General features: G+C 50.0%; 1 protein-coding gene across 1 annotated transcript in view; it reads left to right on the plus strand.

Annotated features, from left to right (window-relative positions):
- The window catches only part of LOC144755286 (uncharacterized), a 115,826-nt gene that overhangs the window by 51,103 nt on the left and 48,439 nt on the right, over nt 1-16,284 (plus strand). The window lies entirely within an intron of this gene.

The following is a 16,284-nucleotide window of genomic DNA, read 5'->3' on the forward strand; positions in this document are numbered from 1 at the left end:
TGCAGCCACATCACACCCCACCTGAGAGACCTGCACTGGCTCCCCGTCAACATGAGGATCACCTTCAAGCTCCTCACCCACACACACAAGGCACTCCACAACACCGGACCGGCATACCTCAACAGACGACTCACCTTCTACACCGCCAGCTCCGCTCCGCCGACCTCGCCCTCGCCACCATCCCCCTCATCCGAAGAGCGACCTCAGGTGGCAGATCGTTCTCCCACCTCGCTGCCAAGACTTTGTTGTGAGAGTTGGTATACTGGGGTTAGACTCAAGGGTCCCCCAGGGTCAATGATGCACTCTTGTTACACCCTCGGCGGCACTAGGGTGGCCGGGTGCAGAGTGCTGAGGCCCAATGTTATCCAATGGGGGATAGGTGGCCCCCGGTTTGCTTACGAGTAGGCCACTGGGTTGTGGGAACAAAGCTCCTGGACTGAAGCTCAGGACAAAAGGGTGTTCAAGCCAGTACAAAAGGTGCACCCTCAGCGGCACTGGGGCGACCGTGTGCGTAGTTCTGTTTTGGTGTCGGGTGCCCTGTAGCTTTCAATGGAGAGTCTCTGGTTTGCAAACGCACCGCAGGCTCAGGGACGAAGGTCTTCTGGGTGCAGCCACCACTTAGAGAGGTAAGTTGGGATGCTGGGGGTTGGATAGGCACCATCAGTTGGGCCATCCAAGGCCATGGGGCGTCGGGTGAAGGGGTGCCTTTTAGGGTCGGATCTTCTTACCAGCTCCTGGTCTTGGTTGGCGGGACCCTTCCGGTTTGAGGCTGCAGGCGTCGACTGAAGGCTTGAGGCTGGTCAGGGGTCACTGGATCTCGGGTCAGGATCGCCGGGGAGACCTTCTTTTGGTGTTGGGCCACTTGAACTCGAGCCATGGGTGTTGGGTGCAGAGTGGTGCAGACTCGCAAATCCTTACAGAGCTGGAGTCTGTTGTTGATCAAATACAGTGTTCACGGGAGACAGAATCTTTGGGATGGAAGGCAGGCAGGTCCTGCGAGTTTCTCGAGGTTGCTGGCTGCAGGACACACCAGGATTTCGCTGGAGCTGGTTCGAGGTGGGGACAGGCCTGTAGAGCTGGGGCCAAGTCAGTGGGCGTCCTCCTCTTGTTAGCTTCGGCACGGCTGTTTGGTCCTTCTTCTTTTCTTCTTCAGGTTTCTTGTCTGAGGAAGCAAGGTTCAGGGGTGCCCATAAATGCTACATTTCAGGGCGTTGCATGTAGGTAAAAGGTTGGGACCAATGGGTACCTTCCCTGGGGTGGGTAACCTCCCTATTATGCCACCCTCCAGTGGAAGGGAGGCATATGCCTCTCCCTGGTTGGCTGGGTCCCCCCATCTGCAAGATGGCGGCAACTGGGAGTTGTGCTTCACCACGCTTCCCCCCCCCTGAGGTTAGAGTTGGCAGAAGTGGGCACACCTCTCTTCCTCACAAGTTTTTTCCCACAGGTTCTCCCACCCAAAGTAGGGGTCAGAACCAGTGAGGACAAGTTGCTGAAAGCAAGTGGCCTGGGGAAGCTCACAAAGGCGGCAAGCCTATGAAGCTTCCCCTTCGTGGACCCTGCCCATCCTGGGGAGGAGTCTTAGCACCTCGTCCCAGGATGTGCATTGTTTCAGGCCCCTGAGAGCAGCAGGCTCCCGACCCAGGGGTCCAGAAACATGTCTGGTGGTAGCAGCTGTAGGCAGCCACTTAGCCAGGACACTAGTGGTAGGTCGTTTTTCAGGCGGCATCTCTAAGATGCCCTCTGTGTGCATTTTTCATTAAATTCCTCACTGGCATCAGTGTGAGTTTAATGTGCTGAGAAGTTTGATACCAAACTTCTCAGTTTTCAGTGTAACCATTATCGTGTTGTGGAGTTCGCAATTACAGACTCCCAGCACCATATACTCTTAATGGCAGCACTGCACTTACAATGTCTAAGAATGGACTTAGACTCTGTAGGGGAACAGGGCTCATGCACCTGTACCCTCACCACTGGAATAATGCACCCAGCTTATGGGGGTGACTGGTCTATGCCAGGGCAATCGGTTGCAGGCACGGCACAGAGGGATGAGTGCCATGTCGACTCTTCACTTTGTTCTTCACCAGGACACGCAGCCTGCAGAGGCAGTGTGAGTGTGTAAAGGTACAGGACCTCTAAAAGTGGCACAATATGTGCTGCAGCCCTTAGAGATCTTCCCTGGTCACACTGCCCTGGCTACCTGCGATACCATTTACCAGGGGCTGACCTGTGGCCAGGAATGACAAATGGGTTTTGGTTTCAATGCAGTTTTAGGGAAAAAACATAGACCCTGGGTACCTGATTAGCAGGAGCCCAGGGCACACTCAGTCAAAGCACATCAGCAATTCAGCAAAAGTTGGGGGCAACCATGCAGAAAGAGGGCACTTTCTCACACCTTGTCACGGCATGGTGCCGGCAGGGAGCTGCACTAGATGACCAGGTCTTTAGAGAGGGTTTGTGGGAATGTACAGTGAACTACTTATAGGAATACACTGACACGGCCCACACGACTCAGGAAGCGTTTAAGCCGTGGTGAGGGGGCCACTGCATTACCTTCCATTTGAGTTGCGACAACTGGAGGATCTCCTTCCGTTCAGGAAGAGATTAAAGACATGGCTCTTCCCGAGTGCATAACTTTGCTACTCTGACAAGACCCCTAAGCATGAGCCCAGTTGGGCACACACATGTTAGCTCCAGGATGCCTGCTAGGTGAAAGTGCGCTTTACAAGTGATGGAAATAAATAAATAAATGAGTGTGCTTGTAGGCAGCCACAACACCCTAAAACGTGAATTGACTTCCGTGGATGGGAAGCTCGGAGACCTGAAAAGGCCGAAGGTCGGGACAAAGTGAAGGCGGAAGCAGCATCTGCCGCTAGAGAACAATATGCAACTCTAGTCTAACATCTTGGTTACCTGATCATACGGAGTACATCAGACGCAAGCACTCAGAGGGTGATAAGGCAGGCAAGCTGCTGACCCATCCAAGGGGAGTCTACTATTAACCAACCCGGGGTCACCTAGGGATCCATTCATACATCCCAAGCGACAATAATGAGGTGGTGCTTAATTATAAAGAGGCCCTGTATGGGCAGCGCAGAGAAATCCCCATGCGAATGATAGGAGAGTACATACAGCGATACACTCTACCAAAGGTTACCGACACTGAAACTGAACAATAGGCGCACATGAAATTCGAGTTGCAATTAAAGAATTAGCCAGAGGTAAGGCTACGGGGACCGACGGTTTGCCTGTTGAATTTTACCATACTTATTCAAACATCCTGAGGCCTCATTTAGCTAAGCTGTATACCACAGCACAGAAGGAAGGCATTTTGCCTCAATCAGTGTGTGAGGCACACTTGATGTTTATCCCAAAACCACACAGAGACCCTAATGACTGATCTGCTTATCAACGGTTGTCTCTGTTAAACACAGAAAATACTGCCCAATAGACTACTGCCTCGGATGGCTGGGCTGATCCACCTGGATCAGTCTGGGTTTATCCCGGGTAGGAATACATCAGTCCGTGTAAGACGTCTATTCAAAGTACTAGAGGAGACGCCAGATATAGACAATCCGACAGCACTGGTGCTGTCCATACACCTCGAAAAGGCATTTGACACCTTGAGCTGGGGATTCGCTGGATCCAGCTATTGTACTCACACCCCACCATAAGGGTCTACACTAGCAACACAATCTTCCCTCCCTACGAGAGCTATAGAGGGACTAGACAACAATGCCCGCTGCCCCTGATGCTTTTTGCACTGACGATAGAGCCCTTTACTGTGATAATGTGATGGTAGCATGCGGACAGGGGCATAAGGTTGCAAGTTGGGGTGCACACCATCTCCTTGTATGCAAATTACTTTGTAAACTTCTTCCGTGGTGATAGTGTGGATCCAGAGAGTACACTGCCCCTTCTGGACGAATTTTAAGCTTTGTCAGAACTGCGCACTAACTAGGGAAAAACGTGTGTATTCCCAGTGGATGCATACAACACTACCCCACCCAGTCAGTTAGAACTTAGAGGGGGTCGAATGGTGCCCCTGCAGTTTCAGATACCCAGGGGTCCGGGTTTATCATGAAGATGCGGATGTCCTGGATGGGGTGGGGCGGGGCGCATCAGCACAGGATGAACACAAGAACTCTGAAGATCCGGATAGAGGAGGGTGGATTGAGTGCACCTGACTTTGAGGCTTATTATTTGACGTCACAGGTGCAATGGCTAACTCAGTGTCTGGAAGGGAAGCACAGGGAAGAGTTGGCACAAATGGAAAGCAGCGAAAACATTACTACCCTATTGGTCTTGCCTTACGCAGGTCTCCAGGGATTACACAGTTACCCAAACTGGTGCATATAGCTATCAAATGTTGGCACCGATGTATTGTCAAGACTTAAGGTGACACTGCTATATTGGCCACTGAGTCCCCTGGTTTGCCATTGATGGAGCAGGGCACCGGACTTGCCAGATTACTTGTGCAACTGGGAGGGTTTCAGGTCTCGCACAATAGGTGACTGTTATAGGGATGGGAAATTCCGCACAGAAGGCGAAATGATGACATACTTGCAACTCACAGAAACGCATTTCCTGTTGCATGACGCAATCTGCAGGACTGCCAGGGACAGGTAGGGGGTTGCGAACCACAGACACACAAAGCGCTTCAGCTATTATTCAGGATGGGGGGCTGGTGAACTAAATTGATATCTTGGTTCTATGCATCTTTTATATGTATGACTAGACCTCCACTTGCGGTGACTAAAGACAGATGAGACCTGGGGTGAAACCTCACAAGGAAAGTTGGAGTTAGACAGGGTCACTGGCTACAGACAGCGAGGATCCAGAAATGCACAACCAAAAGACACTCAGTTTAATTATCTCCACGCCACCTATTTCATCCCCAGGTGTCTGAATTGCATATTAAGCGTGGACATAAATGCTTGCCCCTGCTGCAACGCACTTGGCGCTGACTTTCTACGCAAGGTTAGGCAGTGTGCAATTTTACAACACTACCAGCAACAGGTAACCGCCACTCTTAACGGCGTGGCACTCACAGGATTATGGCCCATCCCAAACACGTATATAATGGGCTTATTTACCGGAACAGGAGCTGTGAGAAGTTGGCCTGGCATATGATGTTCACTATTCTAGTGAGCACCTTGAAACCAGTCCAAACGAACCTTATGGTGATTGGTTATAAGAAACCCTTATAGACCAACTATCCTAGGGGTAGCATGGACAAAAGCAGTCTTAGGCTAAACTCAAGAGGGCATGTGAAGCCAGCTGTTTTACCATATGCAATCCTTTTAATACCAAATGAAAGGACACCACACAAGTTATATATTATAAAATATATGTATTTATTATCCTCTGTACTCTTTATGAGGCCAGAAGCACAAGCGTTAAACAAAGAACTTCATATAACATACAAAAGTTGCACAAATATGAATAGGCCCGGTGGCCCCTAAAACCATATACTAAAATAGTGGTATAAGAACCACGTCACGAACAATGGTAAGACCTAGGGCCTTGGGAATCGCTGGGGCTACACTGGACTAACAGCAGTTAGGACGTGGGAGGCCCACAGGATGCGGGTGCAGTGTCTAATGCACACGTGTGCACCAATAGAAGTAAATGGTGCGTAAAAGTTAGAAAGTTGCATATTTGGAAGTCTACCGACTGGACTAGAATTTAACCACTTAAAACTAGGACACTAGGGATGTAAATCTCAACAGGAGCACCGTAGTGCTTGCGTTACCTCGCCCACAGGAAGCGGGTGCCTAGGTGTCAAAGTGTGTCGGGTTTTGTCGTGGAGTTCTATGGAGCCTTGGAGAAAAGATGCTGCAGGCAACCAGGAGAGAAGAGTCCGGTTGGATCCAAGGGTGGATCGAAGATGTAGAGTACCTGAAAGCAGAGGGGACAGAGTCTGGGTCACTAGCCAGTGACCAGCGTGGAACCAGGAAGGAACCAGGCGATGTCTGGCGCAATCAGGTGGTTGTCGTGAAGCTTGTCTCCTCTGTCACGTGGACCAGGAGATATCGACGATGACCAGGAGCTGGGCACGGACTGTCCCACGAAGGCTCTCGCTGCCGGCGGTGTCGGCTTCGGGATTGGAGTCAACAGGTCTTGGCAAATGCAACCCACGCAGGAATCGAAGATGGCTTCTGGATCAGACCAGCAAGGTCTGATGGGCTGCTGCTTTTCAGGGGAGCAAGGGCCAGTCTGGAGCAACCGGACCAGCAGAGTAGATTTTGGGTTTTGTCGTCACAGAGGCCACTAGCTAATGGGCAAGTGACTGGACAGACGCGTCGAGCAGGAAAATGCAAAAGGGCCCCACGCAGCACTCAGTGAGTGTGGAGAGGTGATCTTCAGTGCAAAGGCTGCTCGGGCTGGGGCTTCTCAATCCCCAATGCACAGCTTTGAGGGTGCCTCGGGAGCTGCACGGGAAGCACTTCGCCGGTTTTCCAAGATGGTCGGTCCCACGTCTCACGTCGCCTCCACGGGTCTCAGCTTTGCACAGGGTGGTCACTCCTTGACCACAAGGGAGATTCTTCAGTCTTCTACGTCGAGTAGGATGTCGAAGGGTCCAGAGTTCCGTTTCAAAGTTTCAGTCAGGATTATCTAAAGTCTATGGACACAGCTCCTACCTTTATTCCAAATCAAGGGGCTGGATTACCTGCTAGGTCCCTCCTATGGGTGGGACCCAGGAAGGGGGTGGTTACACCCCTTTCCCTTTGTCCAGTTTCGTGCCAGAGCTGGGGCTGGAGTGCCCCAGCACCGGTTTGAACTGGGCTATGCATGGGACACCTTGTGTGCCCCAGGCAGTGTCTAGTTTCATTCAGCCCTCCCTGCCCCAATCCACTATCTCCTGTCTGGGGTGGTGCTAGCACCTCCCTGTGACAGGAAACCTTTTGTCCAGGCCTCCCCTGCCGGAGTTTCGGTCAGCAGCAGGAGGCCAGACTTGTGTCTGTGGCAGCAGCATCCATTTTATGATGCTGAGGCTCTGGTTAGTTTTAACCGCGTTTAAGGAAAGTAACATGTCTTCTCCCTCTAGAAGGGTGGAATGCTACCCCCGTGGCCAGAATTGGCGAGGGGGTAGTATTCCAAAGCGTATGACACCTTACATGACATGTTTTGATAAAGCCAAACCAAAGATAGCATTTAACCGCGATGTTCATAATGCACTTAAGAGTATATGGTATGGCAATATCCTAGAACAGCTATAAGGACATGGTTCCGAAAGCTGCAGACAGGCTCAGCTCATGCTAGAGCACCATCTCACATAAAACCAAGAACTCTGCCTCCAGGATTGTTAAGGCCTGCCATAGGAGTGACTTATAGGTGTATATGTGTCCAGATATAGGTTTAGACATAGGTATACTATATCTAAGCAAGGGGTGATTACACGACCTTGCCCCAGCTGAGTGATCAGCCAGTTGTGTCAGTTTGGATGGCCAGCCAGGGGTGGCAAAAGATATGCTGCAGCCCCTGGTAGGCCTTGGATGCACCTATGCCCGGGTACCTATAGTACTCTGTACAGGGGCTCATAAGGTGACCCAATCCCAATTGGTGATGTACCTAAAGTACATGGTTGTGAATTTAGAGAGAGAACAGCAGGGCTGGGGGACTGATTAGCAGGCCTACAGCCACATTAAGTCGAAAACCAGTGAAGCAAAAAGCAAAAAGTGGGGTGACCATAGGAAAGCAGACCCTACTCTCCTACAGCAGCCAACAGGCCTAATGCCAAATTTTCGACCTGGCTCTAATCCTGGCTAAAAGGTGCATCGCGATGCACTGGAAAGCGGCTGTAGTCCGTGCAATAGAGAGGTGGAAACCCAACGTATGCAAATGGGCCACTGGTGAACACCATGCACTAATGCGAGAGAAGAGACTAGGACTCCTGTGGCGCCCCTCTGCAGAACGATTGGGTGACATCCTCTTGGCTTTCTCCACCCACGAGCAGATCCCACACATTACCCCGCCGCTACACTAATGAATCAGAATCCGGTGCACCTCAACCTGTGCTATTAACATAACGAGACACATATGAGCTAGCTATTAACGAACTGACAAATATCAAGCGAGGCGATGATAGGGGCAGTTCTAGTTCTCTTTTTCTTGTTCACTTAGTTGGTTACAAATGAGTTTATTATGCAATCAATCTGGTATGGAAAAGGTAGAGAATGGTTGTGTAAAAAGGTTGCTAGCTATCTCCAAGTTCACCAGCAACCTTATATGCCATATGGAAGCTGAACTACAGAGTTAGGTCGGTTAAACGCTCAACACCTCGGCTGGATTGTTGCATCCCATGCGCAATGTTTACATATGCCAGGTGGTGAAATGGGGGCGTGGCCCATATCACATCGTCCTATTCAATAGTATTGAATTAAATTGGACGATATGCTATGGGCTACGCCACCCATTACACCACCCGGCTTATGTAAACATTGCGCATGGGATGGAATCATCCAGCCGAGGTGTGGAGCGTTTAACCGACTAAACTCTTTAGTTACACCCCATTCACGTTAGCTCGGTCTGACATGAACACAGAACTAGTTAATATACTTTTCACTCGTACAGGAGTCAAATAACTGCTCTACTGTTTCTCTTTTGTTTCTGATTTTGTCTTTCCTCTTTAACATTGACTACGGTTCATATGAGGTAACTTTTCTAAATATGAATTAGACAGTGCTGTATTACAAAGATATGTGTAGAAAACACTATTACAGTGCACTTTGTACATGTTCAAATATGGCCGCCATTGTAGTGTAATATGTGATAAGACATTGGCATGCAAGTCCTTTCCCTATGCAGAGCACTAGTATCTGTGAATAGCACCAAGTAACAAACGTTCGATGTGTGATCAAAAGAGGCTGTTTGCTAGTAGCAACCACCCACCCAAACTCATACAAAGTATTCCTTATGGAGAGTTCCTGAGGATTAAAAGAAATAGTACCAGGAACCAGGACTTCGAGGCGGCTGCCTCGGAGAGCCTAGCGAGATTTGTGGTGAGGGGGTATGATCCCATTTTACTTACAAAGACATTGCAAAAAGTGAGATGTATCCCTAGGGAAAAGCTGATTATGGAGAGTAGAGAGAGAGATGTAGAAGATGGTCAGAATAAATTCCCTATGATTACACCTTATTCAGCTGAGGCTAATTGCCTGAAGAAAATGCTTAAGAAAAACTGGCATATTTTAAAAACAGACAGCACCATTAAGGATGATATCCCCAATTATCCCTTGGTAACATTTAGAAAATCACGATCACTTCGTGACATGCTAGTCTGGAGTCATCTTGAAAAACCGCAACAGCAGGGCAGAACCCTGAAAGAAATGAAGGGTTTCTTCCCCTGCGGGAGATGTAAGGCTTGTGCCCAGAGCAAGCGAGCACTAACTTACAAAATACCAGGGATAGAGAAAAGCAGGGAAATAAAGAAATTTCTGACTTGCAGCACCCCCTATGCCGTGTACTGCCTAGTGTACCCATGCGGGCTGCGTTATATAGGCAGTACTATACATCAACTTAAAATCAGAATTCTAGAGCATATGAGGGCCATAGACAAAAAAGATCCTTCTATCCAGTGGCTCGTCACTTCGCAGAATTCCACCAAAGCGAAAGAGATAAAATCCAGTATTTCGGTCTAGATTGCGTTCCGGTAAATCCAAGAGGAGGAAACAGGTTACGCAAACTTAGACGTTTAGAGTCAAGGTATATTATAGATCTGTTAACTAAGTCCCCTAGAGGGATGAATAGCGGGGAGGAGTTAGCTGTCCATTTGGGCCCTTGAACTACCTAGAATCTGACTTTAGGGGTAGAGGATATTTCATTCGATATTATTTCATTCGAAATTAATATTATCATACCATTCAATGTGAGGTGTAATCCGATCAAATTAGGAGAATTACTGTATTGTGATCATAATTTTAAATTGAATGAAATCTAGAAAGTATATTCTGTTAAGGAATTGAGTCTGTATGTTTTATGAATTTTGCTTCACGTGTATTAAGTAGTCTTTCTGAGAAAAACGTGGGTGTCATTAGAACAAGAGTGTGATGAGTTGAAACTACCCATGGAACTTATAAACATGTTTATAGTGCATGCTAGCAATGAATTTTTAAGATGGAAATAATGTGTGATAACACAGTAAGAGGGGACATTAGCCGATACACGTCAGGATTGTATACTCAAAGTAACATAATGTTTTCTGGGTAATAAGCAAAGTACGGAGCAATACAGCAATTATTAGCAATTGCAATGAATTACATACATATAGATGTTTTCCCGTAACGGAATGTTCAAATCATTGCTTTGGAAATGTTTCTTAAAGTATGGATAGACCAGAAGCTCTATGTCTGTATACCATTACAAATGGCACTTGCTTTATGCATTGAAATGAATGCACTAGAATCATGGGATAACACATGCCTTCTTCAGTGTGTCAGTAACACTGAGGAAGGCTCACGCCGAAACGTTTGTGTCCTTTGCGGTGAAAATAAACACTTTGTAAAGTCCCCCCGGAGTGCGGCATATTTTTTCCAGGAATTGGGAGAGTTGGAGAAACAAAATTACGCGGTTGTCCACTACCGCTACCTGCACCCGTTCACGAGTGCTCTAGTTGACAAGTGAAGTCAAGGAGCGTTTGCGTATATATATATATATATATATATATATATATATATATATATATATATATATATATATATATATATATATATATATATATATATATATATATATATATATATATTTTTTTTTTTCATAAACATTATAAAAATCCACCAGGAAGACCTATTGTGGCCTCGAACAACAGCCTCTTGGAGAACACAGCAATATATGTGGATTCATTTCTATCTCCCTTTGTGAAAAACCTGGTGTCATACATACAGGACACACAGGATTTTCTCAGACATATAGAAGGGATCAGATGGGAAGAGAATTTACTGCTTATAACTTTGGACATCACAAGTTTATACACCTGTATTTGTCACTCTGATGGTTTAAATGCAATAAGATGGTTCTTGGGCCAAAAGCATCCAAAATTCACACAACACAATGAAATGCTGCTGCAGATGGTCTCATATTGTCTCCACAATAACATCTTTGTGTTTGACGGACAACTGTACCTGCAAAACCATGGTACAGCGATGGGTACGTGCTTCGCCCCCAGCTACGCGAATCTTTTCGTTGGCTGGTGGGAGAAGCACGTAGCCTGGGGGGAGGCCAATGACCAATGGTTAGATAGGATTGTGCTTTGGTCGCGATACATTGACGACCTGTTTATTATATGGAGAGGCGATCGACCCTCAGCGGAGGAGTATATCGCATCTCTAAATAATAACAACCTGAACCTTATGTTTACAGGGAATATTAGTAATAGCGCAGTCAATTATCTGGACCTACAGGTCTACATTCAAAACAATGTCCTATTAACCCGTCTTTTCAGAAAACCTACTGCGAGTAATGCAGTTCTGCATGCAGGCAGTCATCATCCAATAAGCCTAATTAAAAGCATACCCTATGGGGAGCTTTTGCGGGACACCCCCGCGCCGCACGGCCACCAGCTGCTGCGTGTGCCCCCCCAGTGCCTGCCTCTGCCTCAGCGCCGGCCTCGCAGCCGCCCTGAGAGCTCTCCTTGGTTTTCCCCCGTTTTTTGACCAGAATTTGTGCTTGTTTCTTAATTATTTCTTCCTGTGCCCTGATCGCGTGTAACAGTATTTTTTCCCCCGTTTTTGTCCAGAATTTGTGCTTGCTTCCTTTTCTCTTCCTGTGCCCTGATCGTGTGTCTCTGCATTTTTACCCCGTTTTGTCCTGATTTTGTGCTTGTTTTCCTGTTTCTGCCGTCTCTCGTCGTGTTGACCCCCGCTCCCGCTTCCCGCCACCGCCTTCAGCCCCGCCCCTTTTCTCTTCTGTTTCCCTCCCCGCTCCCGCCTCCCAGCTGCTCCGCCCACCCGCGCACTTCGCCTTAAATGGCGACCGTGCGAACGCGCAGCGTTGACGCGCAGCGGGCGCGCCGATTGTGCGCCGAAGGCGCGCCAAAGGTAAGCCCGTCTGCGCCCGTCCGCGCCTGGACCGCGCCCAGTGCCAGGACCCCTGGCCCCCACCGACGGAAGCCGACCCGACGACCCTACAGCGCCGCCGACCTCATCGCACTCAACACCGGCCACATCCCAGGATGTCACCGAGCCGCCCCTAAGCACACCCACGGACCCTTCAGCTGCCTCGCCTGCAAGTTCACCTGCATCCGGACCTTCCCTGCACCCGCCAAGCCGACCTCCAGCAGCACCCACCTCAAGTGCATCCTGCTCAACACCCGCTCCGTCCACAGACACGCCGTAGAACTCTGGAACCTGCTCGACACCACCGCCCCCGACGTTGCCTTCATCACCGAGACCTGGATGAACACCTCCTCAGCCCCAGACATCGCCATCGCCATCCCAGAGGGCTACAAGATCACCCGGAGGGACCGCGACAACCAGACCGGAGGAGGCATCGCCATCATCCACAGAGACACCATCCGCATCACGACCAACACCGACGACACCCTCACCACCGCCGAACACCTACACTTCCAGATACACACCAACCCGAAGACCACCCTCAGAGGCACCCTGATCTACCGACCCCCGGGACCGCGCACACGATTCAGCGAGGACATCGCCGACTTCGTCAGCCCGCACGCTCTCCCCTCCGCCGACTACATCCTCCTGGGGGACCTCAACTTCCACCTGGAGAACAACAACGACCGCAACACCAGCACCCTGCTCGACAACCTCGACAACCTCGGACTCAAGCAGCTAGTGACCACCCCCACCCACCTCGCCGGACACACACTCGACGCCGTCTTCTCATCCAGCAAAGACGTCACCTTCAGCCACGCAACAGGACTCCACTGGACGGACCACAGCTGCGTCCACTTCACCTTCAGAAGAACGACGATCCACCACCTCCAGCAACAGGTTGCTCGAAGAAGCTGGAACAAGATCACAGCCGACCAGCTCACCGCCTCCCTGAGCCAGCACCCTCCCGCCAACTCAGCGAACCCCAGCCAGGCCGCCGACAACCTCACGAAGTGGATCAGCAACTGCGCGGACGAACTCGCCCCTCTGAGGACCCCGCCCAGCAGATCCTGCAGCAGAAAAACACCATGGTTCACCGACGAACTCAAGTGCTCCAAGAAGAACTGTCGAGCCCTCGAGAAAGCCTGGAGAAGGGAACCAACGACGGACAACATGACCACCCTCAAGCTCGCCACCCGGAAACACCACCAACTAATCCGCGCCACCAAGAAAAATGCATACAAGGACCGGCTGGACAACAACGCACACAACTGCAAGGAACTCTTCAACATCGTGAAAGAGCTCTCCAACCCCAACGCCGGAAACAACGACATCACCCCGTCGCAAGACCTCTGCAACTCCCTCGCGTCCTACTTCCACAACAAGATCACGGACATACACAACAGCTTCAACAACCAACCAACGCAAGCCACAACCGCAACGACGCCACCATCCACCACCCTCCGCACCTGGACCCCGATCAGCACCGAAGACACCATCCGCACCATGAACTCCATCCACTCCGGATCTCCGACTGACCCCTGCCCTCACCACGTCTTCAACAAGGCCGACGCTGTCCTCGCACCCCACCTGCGGGACATCATCAACACCTCCTTCGACTCCGCCACCTTCCCTGAGAGCTGGAAGCACGCCGAACTCACCGCTCTCCTCAAGAAACCCACAGCAGACCCCACCGACCTCAAGAACTACCGTCCCATCTCGCTCCTCCCGTTCCCGGCCAAAGTCATCGAGAAGACCGTCAACAAACAGCTGGCCGCCTTCCTCGAGACGAATGGATCCCTCGACCCCTCACAGTCCGGCTTCCGAGCGAACCACAGCACCGAGACCGCCCTCATCGCCGCCACCGACGACCTTCGAACTCTGATGGACAACGGAGAAACAGCGGCCCTCATCCTCCTGGACCTCTCCGCGGCTTTCGACACTGTCTGCCACCGCACCCTAGTACAGCGCCTCAGCAACGTCGGAATCCAGGAGAAGGCACTGGAATGGATCACCTCCTTCCTCGACGGAAGAACACAAAGAGTCCGCCTACCACCGTACAAGTCAGAGGCCACCAAAGTCATCTGCGGCGTACCCCAAGGATCCTCGCTGAGCCCAACCCTCTTCAACGTCTACATGAGCCCCCTCGCGGCCATCGCACGCCAACACAACCTGAACATCATCTCCTACGCCGACGACACCCAGCTGATCCTCTCCCTGACCAACGACCCCGCCACCGCCAGAGCCAACCTGCACGAAGGGATGAGAGACGTAGCCGAATGGATGACGACCAGCCGCCTGAAACTGAACTCAGACAAGACGGAGGTCCTCATCCTGGGCTCCACGCCCTCCGCCTGGGACGACTCCTGGTGGCCCCCCGCCCTGGGCACCGCACCCAAACCGACGGACCACGCACGCAACCTGGGCTTCATCCTGGACTCCTCCCTCTCCATGTCCAGACAAGTCAACGCCGTCTCCTCGTCATGCTTCAACATCCTGCGCATGCTACGTAAGATCTTCCGGTGGATCCCCACCGAGACGAGGAAGACGGTCACCCAAGCCCTCGTCACCAGCCGACTGGACTACGGCAACGCCCTCTACGCCGGAACCACTGCCAAACTCCAGAAGAGACTCCAGCGAATCCAGAACGCCTCGGCGAGACTCATCCTCGACATCCCCCGACGCAGCCACATCTCCGGACACCTGAGAGATCTGCACTGGCTCCCGGTCAACAAGAGAATCACCTTCCGGCTCCTCACCCACGCGCACAAAGCCCTACACGACCAAGGCCCGAGCTACCTCAACAACCGGATCAACTTCTACACTCCCAAGCGCCTCCTCAGATCAACCAACCACGCCCTCGCCGCCGTCCCCCGCATCCGAAGAGCGACAACAGGAGGAAGATCCTTCTCCTACCTGGCCGCCAAGACCTGGAACTCACTTCCGACCAATCTGCGCCTGACCCAAGACCACCTCTCCTTCAGGAAGAAGCTCAAGACCTGGCTGTTCGAGCAGTAGCGGCACCCCCCCCCCCCAGCGCCTTGAGACCCTACGGGTGAGTAGTGCGCTATACAAATGACCTGATTGATTGATTGATTAAAGCGCAACTGCTCCACAGAGGAAAGCTATATAAGTGCTAAAAATGATGCATTATCACGCTTTTCAGATAGAGGTTATAGGAAAGGACATTTGAAAACTGCTGAACTGAAAGTGCAGAAGATTGAGAGGAAAACACTACTATCTTCCAAAAACAAAAAAACGAAACAATCTAAAACTGAGGACAATATTGTACGAATGATCACAACGTACAATGACAGATCAGCACAAATTGTCCAGATTTTCAAAAAGAATTGGCATATCCTCCAAACCGACAATATACTAAAAGCCCACATTCCAGAGCGCCCGCCTATTACATACAAAAGGTGCCCATCAATTGGAGACCATCTAATACACAGCCACTTTACTAAATCCAATGCCACACAGAACAAACTAGGAATAAATGGCTTCTTTCCTTGCAGGAAATGCAAAGCCTGTAGATTTAGTAAAAAAAATCACCACTTTCGAAGGTGGGCCAGGGGACCCTAGGCCAGTAAGAACAATTAATAAGTTTTATAATTGTAATTCTGAGTACACCATATACTGTCTCATCTGTCCGTGCAATAAAAGGTATGTCGGCAGCACTAAGAACCCCACTAAAAAGCGAATATTAGAACATATGCGGGCCATTTCGAACAAGGACCCTACCTACCCCGTCGCAAGACATTTTGAACTATACCATCAAAGTAACAGGGATCTGTTACAATATTATTGCATCGACGGGGTAGACAAACATGAAAGGGGTGGAGACAGGCTGAAGAAACTCAGAGCCAAAGAGTCCCGTTATATTATAGAGCTCCAAAGTATGAGTCCGGCTGGACTCAACAATGATGAGGAACTCTGGACACACCTAGAATAACAAGTGGCAGTGCTGTACCTAAAAAGAAAGAGCTTCATTGTAAGAAAAAGGATGTAATATAAAATATGTAATACATGCATGTAAAAATACATATATCCGTTCATTCCCCCGAATCCTTTACGCCATATACTGCTGCTTTATATGAAACAATAAAAATAGGAATGTCCTATAGCAGCAAGCTTTGCTAGACACATATACATAATAAATAGCCCATCCAGGGCACAATTTTGCTACCGCAACAGGTTTTGCGACAACAAGAAATTGATCTAATGTTTA

Source organism: Lissotriton helveticus, chromosome 5_1 (genome assembly GCF_964261635.1).
Source record: "Lissotriton helveticus chromosome 5_1, aLisHel1.1, whole genome shotgun sequence".
NCBI lineage: Eukaryota > Metazoa > Chordata > Amphibia > Caudata > Salamandridae > Lissotriton > Lissotriton helveticus.